The sequence below is a fragment of the Chamaea fasciata genome, unplaced genomic scaffold, assembly GCF_029207755.1.
Source record: "Chamaea fasciata isolate MVZ Bird 193981 ecotype frontalis unplaced genomic scaffold, bChaFas1.0.hap1 SCAF_1, whole genome shotgun sequence".
NCBI classification, from domain to species: domain Eukaryota; kingdom Metazoa; phylum Chordata; class Aves; order Passeriformes; family Sylviidae; genus Chamaea; species Chamaea fasciata.
Window position 1 is genome coordinate 132,650,070 of NW_027094086.1, and position 12,957 is coordinate 132,663,026.

The following is a 12,957-nucleotide window of genomic DNA, read 5'->3' on the forward strand; positions in this document are numbered from 1 at the left end:
ATTCAGAAATGTCACAATTTATTTGTCTTTTGCAAGCACTGACTTTATTTCAATCTTCTAAAAAAGATTTTATGAGCCCTAGATAACTTATCCTGGCACATTCATCTCCCAGGGCAGCTTCTGCATCTGAGGGCAGTATGGGAAGAAACCAACAGTGAACGTCTAATACAAATGTCCTCTTTGGACAGCTTATTTATCTCATATATGCTGTATATCCAGGAGTGTGCAGCTTATATGGTGAAATTACAAGTGGATCCATTAATGTATAAAAACACTAAAACATGACAGAAGTTAATATACTGTATTGGCAGGTTTTATTGGCTGATAGACTGAGCCAAAGAGCCATGAGACTGAAAACACTGTAATCTGTAACAAGGTGCTTATTTACAAGTGGTATTGTGACTGAATTTGGCTATTAACTAAATTGCATCAAGAGAAAACAAGCGTAAAATAAGTCACTCTAAATATAAGATGCCAAAGCATGCTTAGTATAATATTCAGAACCTGAGGACAATCCTGTCATTTTAATTCAGTGCTTTTCCCCACACGCTACGCATAACTGAGTGCTGAGGGTGAATTGCAGCTTTTGCGACTCAGCCATGGAGAACACATTTACAGTGTACAGTAGAAAACTGCTTTGTTCTGAGAAAGTACAATTCCTCACATGAAATTGTGGTTGCAATTTAATCAGAATTGAAAATCTGTGATGCAAGACAAGAAAGGGCACTTTTCATGTGACACAGGAGAAAATAATTACCTGTTTGAAGGCAGGGAATGATTATTCAGACAGCCAGCAGCAGGGTCAGTGCAAATATTTTGAGTATTTTACTATAAACCAATAATTTTCTGTTACTACTGTCCCAGACCCTTTTCTGCTTGGATTCTTCTGTGACAGAAATTGTTGCAGGGAGGCAACTTGCTGCCTTGACAAGAAACTTTATGGAATAGGCTCAAACCAGTTAAACACAGTTTGAATTTGTCATTTGTCACATTAGCAACTGAGTGTTGCATTTGTAGCAGTTTTGTGTAAAGCAGAGGGAGGACACTGTGTCTATTTTTTGCAGCACAAGCTTCTGCTGCTGGGCCCTAACCAAGGATGCCTCCTATAAGTGGCTGTCTGAGATATTGCAGCAGTGGTGACATTTAGCTGGAAGACAGTGATTCACACAATTTACTCCCTAGTGACAGACAGTGACTCTTTACACGCTGTCTGAAGAAAAGCCATGGCCATGAACATGGTTATTTGGCTATGTCCGTTCATCTTGTGAGAGCATGGATGGGTGTGGAGTAGAACTGGACTCCTGGTTCAAGGTTCCTGGTCATTTGCACATCTCTGTTGTCCTCTCTTCGCTGATTTGTGTGTGAAAGTGAGAAAACATAGTATGTGAACTGGAATAGGAAGGTCTTGGGTACTCTATTCTGTCACTTCAGGCAGCCATACTATACACTTCTTCCCATAAACTTATCATGTTCAGGCTGCTGAAATTACCTTTCATGTGAGGCTGTTTCACAATCTCACCAACAACTAGAAATACTTTGCCTCTGATTTCCATCTTAAAATATGTATTTATTTGTTCTGAGCTTATATGATTCTTCTGCTTAAATAGCTCTTCTTATTCTGACTACATATGTCCTTTATGCATTTATAGAGCACTATCATATGTTCTCCCAGTTTCCACCCAGCCAGTCTGCTAAGCTGTGCCAACCAACTGTTTTAACATCTATTCCTCTGGTCATCCTTACTCTTTGCACCAATTCTAATTTCATTTAATGTTTCTAGCACAGAGAGAGCCAGAGCTATTTTAAATAATCTTTATTATACAAGGACTTCTTTACTTTCCTCTTTTTGTTCTGATTATGTTTCATATGCTATGTTAGTACCAAATCTGAGTCTTTCTATTGCTTACATAGACACTGTCATTGAGTAACAGGCTTTGGTTTTCTTCTTTTTCATTTCAAACCTATGAAGTCCCAGTTTACATGAAAAGATCATATCACTCTTCCTTAAGCACAATTACATTTTACCCAGTTTTCTGTGACCCAATCTATTTTATTCCTCTGGCTACTCAGTTCTTCATAATACTCTGATTTGTTGTTGTTTTCTGGTGCAACAATTCCATTTGCTATATTCACAATATATTTCACATAAAAGCCCACAAATATACTGTTTACATGACAGAGAGGAAGATTACACACCAAACATCTTTGCTGCAACCATATTTTGGTATTGCTTTTTTTCTCATTGACTGACAAAGAGGGTGCCATGGAAGTAGCTGTCCCTTCACTAGTAAAAAGAGCATCTGCTTCTGTAATACAGGGTAGACATTTGTCTACAGAAGTATTTTAGGATATCATTACTGCAAAAGGCTGAGACAGCTCATAGGAAAGCAATATTTTCAAAATTGCAGTTTTTCATAACTGACTGTTGGAAAGTAAGAACTAGTGTTCAGCAAAACTGGTATTTTAGAGAACTGAGATAACAGAACAAACTGAGATAACATTCATGGTTAATGAAGAGGATCATACCACATATGGAAACTTAGCTGATTAGTAGAGTCATGGAATATGCTTCTAATTCATCAGGAAAACTTTCTGGCAATCCAGAAAGCTCAAATCTAACATAGTGTCTGGTGTTTTAATAAGTTTTGCTTTCAGCTGCAATTGCCAAGCCACTCTTTCAAGTCACCAGTGGTAGGTCATGCAGAGTAACCTCCAGAGCACTCACTGCTCATTTGCCAACACAAGAAGTCATGGACCACTTACACTGTTGTATTTTCCAACACAAAGTTTTACCATCAGGAATCACGTTTTCGAAAGGGGCCTCCAAATTTGAAAATTGAGTTTAACATCCCACCTATCCCACCTGTTGTGTTTTGTAAGTCTTCATAAAACTTTTGCAAACTGGGTAGTGGCAAAGATGTGGTTGAGAGAGATGGCTGAGGATTGATACCCCTCCCCTGCTGTATATGCAGTAGTGAAGGTCATGTTGGTCAAATGGGGTCTGTCTGCAAGTGCAGTCGAGACACTGACAACAGCATCACTTCTTGGTCTGCCCATTGCACAGGTCAGCACTTGCAGGGGAGGGACTGCTGGAGTGTCAGTCTCTGAAGAAAGAACACCCTCATATGCTCTGCTGTGTGAGACTTCTCTCATTTCTGCTAAACTAAACTTCTATCTTGAGCTTTTGCATTGCATCGAGGGTGGGGGAAAAAAGGGGTGCAGACATTAGATTAAATGTTCTAATTGGAAGTTAGAGTAAAAATGTACAATTAATGCCTGGAAGATAGAAGCAATGAATCTCGATTTCCTGGAGCACTTTCTAATGGGACAGTTGCTAATGCAGCTGCTTTTTCTTCTATACATGCAAAGCTGATGCACTTCTTTGCACATATTTCCCATTCTCTTTCCTGCCAATTCACTCAAATTGGTGTCATTGGCAAAAGTCCCATTGATCATGCAGGCAGCATGATCAATGCCTTCTGTACCTGGATGTTTGTCTTCCTTTTTAGGAGATATTTGACTGTTTTTCTTCTTACTAGCTCACTTGTTCTGCCTATGTGGGCTTCCCTTCATGGCACTGTCAGAAATGAAGATGGTGATTTAACAGAGGTGAGCAAAACCTTACCTCTGAGTCTTTCTAGGTGGTAAAACTAGAAAACGAGATAGCTAGACAGGTCATAGTGTGCATTTCTACCAGTATTTAGATTAAAAACTATGCAGAAGGATCTTGGTACATAGGAAAGTCTAGTGGCTGACTTGCAGGGCACATGAATCATACACAACCTTTTTCTTAGACCTCTAGGATACAAATGCATCACAGACAATTTCTATGTTAGAGGACTCTAGAGGTCCACAAATCCATCACTGCTAGCTCAAGTCCTGGGAGAAGCATGTCCTTCCTTTCTGGCTATGGCATTGCTCGCCTCTGCCTTGGAGAGGTCAGGGTATGCTATTGTGGGCAATACAGGTATGCTTCTCTCTTCTCTTCTCTTCTCTTCTCTTCTCTTCTCTTCTCTTCTCTTCTCTTCTCTTCTCTTCTCTTCTCTTCTCTTCTCTTCTCTTCTCTTCTCTTCTCTTCTCTTCTCTTCTCTTCTCTTCCTTCCCACACCATTTACCCTTCTCAGCCAGTAAATGAACTACATTTTCTCTGTTTCTGCATCATCTTTTTGTATTCCCTCTCTCTCCGTCATGTCCCAAAAGCTCCAGTCCCTCCAGTGCAGCTCCCCAGGGCGGGTTACAATGTGCCATCCTGAGCACATTTCTTTCTAAGAGTGTAAGTTTTCACTTGATGAGATGCAAACCCTGAAGACAGAGAAGGGTTCTCTCTGAGACTATGCAGAACTGTTCTACCCTTATTTTGACTTCCGTCAAATAAAAGCAAGCATCCGCTGTCTGAGCTGTGTCCTCCCACTACGGCAACAAGCACAGGTCTTAGAGAGGGGAAGGGAAACAGGCTGCGGAGCAATCATGTATACAGGACAACGGGCTGAGCCCGCCTTTCTGGCTCCGTGAGCCGCCCCAGCTCCCGGGAGCTGCTGCGGGCTCCCAGGCGGCGCGGCGCTCCCGGCCCCCGCTCCGCCGGCCCCCGCAGCCGCAGCGCCGGTGCCAGGGAGCCTCCCGCGCCCGCTGAGTCACAGCGCTCCGCTCGCCCGGCCCGGCCCGGCCCGGCCCAGCAGCCCGCTCGCCCCGGCACTACTGGGCTCCTCCGTGCTCCTCACCTTCCCCAGAGCTTCCCAGGAGAAAGCCAAAAAAGCTTTCTCCTCTCAGTCATTCTTGGAAGACGGGCATTCTCCCCACAGAAGAAAGAAGGATATGTTTCTTTCATTTGCAATTAAAATAAAGTTCTTAAGCACCACATTTTAACGCAGAAGCAAAATAAACAATAAATCAACAAAAGCATAGTTTGTTAGTTGAGAGAAAACTGCTACATTCTGCCTTTGCTGCTCGCTTTCTGGGGTATGAAAGACTCCAGTCAGCCCCTGTGTGCCAAGGATTCAAATAAAAAATACATACATAAAAACAGACAGTTACTTCTAGCAGAAAGCCAGGATTCGTGCATGATAGGCACTAGAATAGATATTACTCACTAGTTGCATCTGCTGAAAGTCTGGATCATTCCCTGGAATCTGTCATCTTAGCTTCAAGCCACATACTGAACCGAGGGGCTTCTCAGAGACTGCGAGCTTGTGTCTGCCGTGAGGGTGAAGATGGCCACAGGTGTTGAGGACAGCTGAGACAGCTGCGTGCAGCTAGAACACCGAAAAATATTAGTCCTACTGTCAGAAAACTGCCAGCAATTGAATGATTTGTCTTTCTAGTGTACAGACAACCACTGAGATTATTTAAATTAGCTGTACACATCTAAATGAGTTGCATGTGGCCACATCTGCCTTCCTGATCAGTTTGCAGCACAAGAAATTACGTGCAGAAAATTGCAAGTAAGTGGCTTATCCTGGGCAAGGCCCAGAGTTGTTGAAATGGCCTCAAAATCATTGAGTAAACTTGCTGTATCCCTGAACCCTCCACATGTTTCCCCATTCAGTTCTTCCTGTCTGTCACACCTTTGCTGCTAGAAGTGCTTCATACTGGATTTCTGCACCCGTTACTTTCCTAAAACACCAGAAATATCTTCCCTTGGTATGAGTGTGGCTATTCACAGTGACAGGAGTCTGCAGAGTCTCAACCCTGGCTGGGAACACACCCACTGTAATTGATAGATGAGGTGATTACCAGCAGAAACACTACCCCAAGGAAGGGAAAAAAGCAACTAACTGCTGACAAAATCCTGCTGTCAAGTGGCAACCAAGTTGCAGAATATGAGTCTCACCTGTTAATTGTTGTGATTTGCTTCTGAGGCAGCTGAAGGTCAGCAAGAAAGAAATTTGTTTTGTTCAGTGGAAAATAAAAGCACTTTTGGGATGTAACACAGTTTTTTTGATTACTCACCTGGGCAAGGTCAGACTTAAACCTCATAATTTTATTTGGAAAAGAGTCCTAATGAAGGAAGAATGTTTAGGCAAGTGGGGAAAAAATTCCCTCTTTAAGATTCCTGTGATTTGAACTTGAGTGAGAATTAACCCTTGAAGTCTGGACAGCAGGAAGTAGAAAAGGCACTGACAAGCAAGGCTTCGTTTCTCCCTGACTTATTGTGCTGACTCTAGCAGGAACGTGGCGACAAGCAGGAAGGACAGAAAAGGTGGTCAGATGTTGCCTAGGAATAAAAGCAAAATGCTTTTTGCAAAAAGCACAAAGAAATGAGTCAAACAGAATCAAAAGGAAGGTTAGAAAGCAGATCACAAACATAAAGAAAAAAAAACCCCACCAAAACAAATAATGATTAAGATGGAAGAGGGAAAATGCAACTAAAATGGGGAAAGGACCTACCTACAAATTTACTGTGGTCCAGGAGAAGAAAATAACTGGACTTTTAGTAGAAGCTGCTGACTCTAACCATCCATAGGTAACAGAAGTAGCAAGACAGGTCTGTGTAATTCGCTACATCCTCAGCTGCCTTCAGGAAATCAGTACATGTACACTGAAGTGATACTAATGGAGTTCCTGCCCCAAAGATTTCAAATGTTCGTGATTAGCTGGCTGTCAATAGCAGATGTGTAACTGAAGTAAAATCCTTCCTTAAGTGAAGCTACAAGTGTATCATCAAACACAAATCACAATGAAACCCAAAAACTGGAGGACTCATCCACGCTCATTCAGTGATGTTTGAGAGATCCAGCTTGGTCATGGAGTCTTGTTTTTCAAATTGGACAGAACAATATTTACACTCTGGACTTGGGAAGCCTCATAGCTTTGAGTGTAAGCAATACTTACATGAATCTGGACCAGCTGATCATCCTCACTTGAATGGTGGGATTATAGTAGCAAATAGCCATGTCTGCAGAGCTGGTTTCTGTTATTGCTATTCATGCTTAGAATAGCATGAATTAACAGGTTTAGAAAACTGGTTTCTGTTACTGCTATTCATGCTCAAATGTCTCTCAGCAATTAAACTGCAACTTTACGTTTGAAAAGCCTTGTTAGAGGGAAATTAGGATGGCATGTAGGTGGTCAGCCAACATAGCCAGCAAAGGAATCCTCCTGGTCTTATTGGAAGGCAAATGGTGAAATATGACAATAAGCACGAAAGTTGCAGTGGAAAAGGTGAGGGTTGATCAAGCGCACTGATTTTGGGGACCCTTAGAAACAAATCTGGCCTGATGTAAAACTCCTGTAAAGATTCTACCAAAGCAGTCATTAGATGTGACTTCAGCACCGGTCAATGTTGCCCATTCAATATTCCTCACAGTGTTAACAATAATTACTTCTCAATACAGATAGTCTAACAAAAGTCAATGACAGTGAGGAGAGTGAAATAGTTCCTTCTCTCATTGCTAGGCCACTCCTCTTGCAGATGCAAGAGATGCAAGAGATGTTGGTGAGAACATGAGTTGGCAGGCGGTCTGCAACACACAAGAACTTCCTGTAATCAGCTCTGCATGGGGGGCTGGTCTCTTACAGGACTCTGAAAAGTCTAACAAGAATTTCACTAAACCTCACTGAACCTCACTGACCTTCACTGAAGTGCCAAGCAAATTTAAAAAAAAAAAAGTTAGAAATAGTTCTTCTTTTCTATTTTTCCATCCTTTTACTTTCCACTTTACGAAGTCCTTCCTACTCTTAAACAGTCTTTCTTTACAGTATTTGCAGTAGTTTCAGACCAGATGGAGTCACTCACTGATAGGCAATACTGTATAACAAGTGTCCAGTAATTAATAATTACTTGGCATTTCATAATTTGTTATAAAAATCATCATACACCAATTTACTGCAAGTATGAATCCAACAGGCAATTCCAGATGACTGCTATAGCTTGGCATCAGCTCATATTCTTCATGTGTGTATGGTAGAGCATTTTCATTTTAAAAAAGAGCTCCAGCAAAACTTTACAACCAAAATACACAGAAAAAACCCACCAGATCTCTTCTGTGCAGTGGGCTTTTCTGTGTCAGTAGAGAGTGTAGATCTTCTCATAGAAACATTTTTCAACTTTTCTGATGGCAACCTTGCTACTGCATCCAGAGCAACGAAAATTCTCCTGGTCAAAAGCAGTAGGAGAAAATTTTACTGTATTTAAAGTAAATGAGGATTTCTGGCCTGCGACCTTTTAAGTAAGGAGTATCATGACTTGGGTACAAAGCTTTTCAGCTACATTGCATGGAACCTGCAAATGTGGGTTTTTTTTCCAAAATATTGGTGAGATCTTGATGTTATAGGAGAAACTGTTCTGAAGGAGCAATAAGGGATCTATTCACCTGTGATGTGGCTCTCGCAATGTTCATATGATACAATTTCATAGGCTATTTTGTAATCAACACATGATCCCTCAGGAGCCTAGAAGTAGGAGCAAAGCATAATTACAAAGGTTGTCAGCACATTTCTGCAAATAAAGTGGCCAAAACTTCCTCCCCTTAGTTCCAGTTTATCTCAGAAGCATAACTGAGGGAGTTCCTGAGATACAGGGGAGTTTCAAATGCTTCTGAACAGTTCCCCCAGTATGGCACAATGCAGCAGAACTAGGTTTAATCTTGGTGTGATCTTTTTAAAATGATTTTGCATCAGGTTAAATCAGAGCTCAGGACTAGTATTCAGAGAAGCCAAACTTCTTATTCACCCAGAGATGCAAACTATTCCCACCAACCTAGGGTAACTGCATTTTTTCTTATGATCTAACAGTATCTATCAGTGCAGCAAAGTATCTGAAAATCTTTCAGATATGAAGGAAAGTACTATCTAAAACTATGCTTGCAGCTTTCCATGACAGATTTTTGCAAGTTTCAGAAATGTCGGTGTATGCTAATTGGATACAGTTAACTATACAGTTAATGAAAAAAATGCCTATATGGGCATGCAGATACAGGGTCTAATTGCACAAATCTCCAGATGTGCTCTGACAGTACATGGCAGATTTGGTTTAGGGCATCAGGATATGGGTTTTCCCCTTTCAGAGGGATTCTGCACAAGTGTCTGTGCTGTTTGCCACAATAGGAGCTATGAAGAATGAGTTTCCAGGCCACATCTAATACACAATTTTGCTATTGAAATATCATGAGCCTTTTGCAATATTTCATGGTGATTCTTAAAATTTCATCTCCTCAACTTAAATAGTTGAATCTAAAAATGTTTGATGTTGGTTTGAAAACCAAAACAAATCAGCATACCTCTCCCTCCCCAACACTTCTAGTCCTTAGGGGAGCTGCTGAGAAAGTCCTATGAACATAATTCAAGCTTTCAGAGACTGAGAGGCTAAATGAGAGCTCAAGCTGCATGACTTTGTCCCCCAAAAGCACCCCTTCCCCAGATGCTGGAGGAACCCTCCCCATGACACTGGGGAGTGGGCAACAAAGCTCCCTGGGGCTGTGCAGCAAAGCTTCTGCTGCAGAGCAAATCCTTCACTTACCCTATGACTCTGTTACCAGGAGCATCCATTCCAACAGCTCCCTGGCTGCTCCCACCTCAGCTCTCTGAGACATGAATGGTTCAGATGTTTTTTCATGTCTTGTTTAAAGCCCTAAAGAGCCTTTGTGAATAAGCCTAGTTTCAGTGCATCGTGCAAGCTCAGTCTGCTCTGCAGATTTCAGATCCCAGCTTTCTCCTAGCCTACAGGCAAATTAGAAGTACATGCGCATTTTAGGAAACTAGAAATCTCAGAGGGACATCTAAAGGGAACTGGAATGGTTTCACAGTTAAGTCACACCAAGGGATCTTACCTTTATTCAAATAACCTTTACATAAGTGATCATTTGTACTGCTTGTGAGATGTCAAAGCAGTCGAGACAATCAGCAAAATGTCAATTCTCCTGCTTTCAAAGACTTTGCTACAGATCCCAGCAGAATCCTCTGGCCCTCTGGGAATAAAGTTGTCATGCTGCAGAAGCCAGAAGTGAAGGTGGGGTAGTTAATATCCCCAGCAAGGCAGCTACATTGATCTCCAGTCTACTGCTGTTCATATTTCTCTCGTTGGGATTAGATGCAGAGCAGACTCCCCAAAGACCACTTAGCAGGAGTCTGTGATTTGAACCACTTCAGGGCTTCTCGATCGGGCTGTTACCAAGCACTAACAGCCAACATTTCTCAAGCTGCTTTGCCCTTTTGCTTAAGGTTGCTTTGTGCCTGCTAACCAAACTGATATCTCAATCATGGCAGATTAATGTCACTCTGCTATACCCTGAGAAAAAAGGGAGGAAAAAACCCTTGTGTTTCTTTTTCATAAAGGCTGCCATGCACGAAGGGACAATGATGAAGTTGCATGATACACTTGCCCATCTGCTCTGCACCCTCTCCATCAGGCGCTATATTTAATTCCTCTTTAGCAAGGGAGAATATCCTGAGCAGTGAAAGATTCTGGGTAACACAGTTATAAAAACTATCAAGCCTGTAAATGGGGCAGTAAGTGGTAAATAATTTACCTTTATCAGAATTACTAAATCTTATTACAAGTTCAGCAATTGCATGTCCTTCTAGTGCACAACCATACCAGAAAAGGGAAACTTTCAATCGTCTGGTGGTTAGGTACATTGAACTGCTGTACAAGTACTGAACTTGCCAACCTTTTACCTTTTGTCCTTTCAAAGTTGCCAAGGCCACTATTATGGCGGGATCTGCAAAATGTGAAATACAAACCATTTCAATTTGATTTTTGGAGAAGATTTTGTCATAAATAAATGACAAACTGTCCCTGGAGGACAGATATATCCTCACCTTCTTTTCAATCCCATTTTAAGGCTTATATTTTAAATGATCAGAGATATATTAAACCGCTCTGATTTTCTCCTGTTTCCCTCCCCACTCTAAGCGTCTGTATATAGAAAAATATGTGCGGTCACAAAAGAAATCAGGCAAGGCAAAGTAGGGGGTCCTCTACTAGCCCTGCAGTCTGGTTCAGAAGTGACTGCTGAAACACCCACTATGTTATGTTAAACAGAACAAAACTCTTTTGACACCTCAGAACTGCCAAAAGACCCAGGGCGTGATTGCACTCAAACTCCCATTCTTGGTTTTCATAACCAAATTTGGCAACAGCAACAAAGAAACCTTTCTCATCTCTTCTTTTCTTCAAAAAGCTGGAAAATAATTTTTTACATGTTGATTTTCATCTTGATTCCAGGAAAGAAACAGCTTGAGAAAGCACATGCCTCCTATGAAATAACCAAAATTCCAAACCACTTCTCACTGTCTGTTCTGTTTCTGGCCTTCTGATCTATGCTAATTGCTAAACTTTGAGTATGCACTTGAAATTTTCTGTGGGCAATGTGACTCTCTTCAAATAAAAATAGATGCCAGAATTTTTTTCTAACTGAAATACATGTGAGAGAATGACATTTAATGTAAGTGTTTAATCATTATTAATTGCTTTGGTATTCATTGAAATCATGATGGGTTCATTGGAATGTATAGCACCATTTAAGAATAATCTGAACAAGTAAATATGCCAGATCAGTGTAAAAAAGCATAGTGAAGCCTTCTAGGAATGTTATTTAATCCAGAAATGTGTATGTTGGAGATAGTTAGAAATTCCAATTAATTGCATGAGACAACTTCAAGAAATAACCCCACCTATTTTACTGAATAAAGACTTTTGTTGAAAAATTGAAGTCTAAAACATTTTTTAAAGCAAAATCATTAAAATAATTGTATAAAGTTTGAAATAATTTTTTTTCCTAACAAGTTTAGTTATAAAACTATGATTTGTATTTTCTTTAAATTTTCATTCAAAAAAAAGTAAATGCTCAGCTCCAGCCCAGGTAGGCAGAGAAAAGTCATCAGCCAAAGTACACATGACCTGTCAGGAAACATGGCATCCCAAAGTCTTGCCAAAAAGGCCTCTACAGAGCTCTTTCTTGTGAGTCCAGAGAAAACTGTTTGCAATCCTGCCGCCTTAAGGACACAGAGACTCCAGATCACAATTTTCAGCAGATACCCTCTCTCCATTAAAATATCCCTTAACCTCTTAACACAGAGATCTGGTCTCAATTTATCCACTTTTCCCTTCTCAAAAACCCCCAAAACCCTGTTAAGACTTTCAAGCTCTTTACACCATCAGAAATATAGTCAAAAGAACTGACAGATGTAGCAAGCCAAGCAGTTATAACCACACAGGGCAATATTCGGGTATCTATGAACACGTGCATGCACACAGATGCCATACAATTGAGTTTCAGAAGAAAACAAGTCTAAAATTTTATTATTTCTTCTTCTTATTTAGTAACTACACTATTTCTTCCAATTTCCTACTCATTAAACAGACAATTTTCCAAGTCTCAGTTATGAATCCCTGAGCTGAACAGGGTCAAACTTTTCAATATTAGACAGCAGTGTTTCTTATTGAGCCAGTTGATGGCATTGCAATTTTACTCAGTTTTATTGCTGACAATGGGCATCAAACAGAAGAGAGAAACAGAGGCTAGATAAAGGGATGGAAGACAGCTTTTCCACTGGAAAAATCTATCTTGATGATTGGGAAGAGCAATTTGTTTTCTTTTTAAAGTTGTGTTTCTGAGCAGAGTAGTGTTTTATAAACTGCATAACTACAGATGTAGGAATTTAGAGCAATGGATGCTACAAAATAATGGGTTAAAAGTAAATTATTTTGAAAGACAATAGATTTATTTACATGACAATTTCTATTGCCATATCAGAAGGTGAGTGCACAGCTGAAGATACACAGTGGTGAACATTTTGATATCTATCCTGCATTGTACAAGTGCTGCCCATCCTGTCAGCCCTCCTGCACTACAAATACAATAGCATAGTAGTGCACTTCTCTCTCATGTTAGCAATTTTATCTTACCTCTCGTGCTTTACAGCTACAGTTGAGAAATCTTAAATAGAAAGATTCATCTGGCCTTTTACATATAAAAGTTGCTATTTCATTTTAATGCAACAAAAGGATAGTTAAGATAC

General features: G+C 40.5%; 1 long non-coding RNA gene across 1 annotated transcript; it reads right to left on the reverse strand.

Moving 5' to 3' along the window:
* Positions 1-396: 396 nt before the first annotated feature.
* Positions 397-5,727, reverse strand: LOC136292604 (uncharacterized). The gene is made up of 3 exons (XR_010721923.1): positions 5,562-5,727; positions 5,088-5,249; positions 397-4,302 (listed from the first exon to the last, which is right to left on the reverse strand). It is a non-coding gene; the product is annotated as an uncharacterized lncRNA (long non-coding RNA).
* Positions 5,728-12,957: the final 7,230 nt, after the last annotated feature.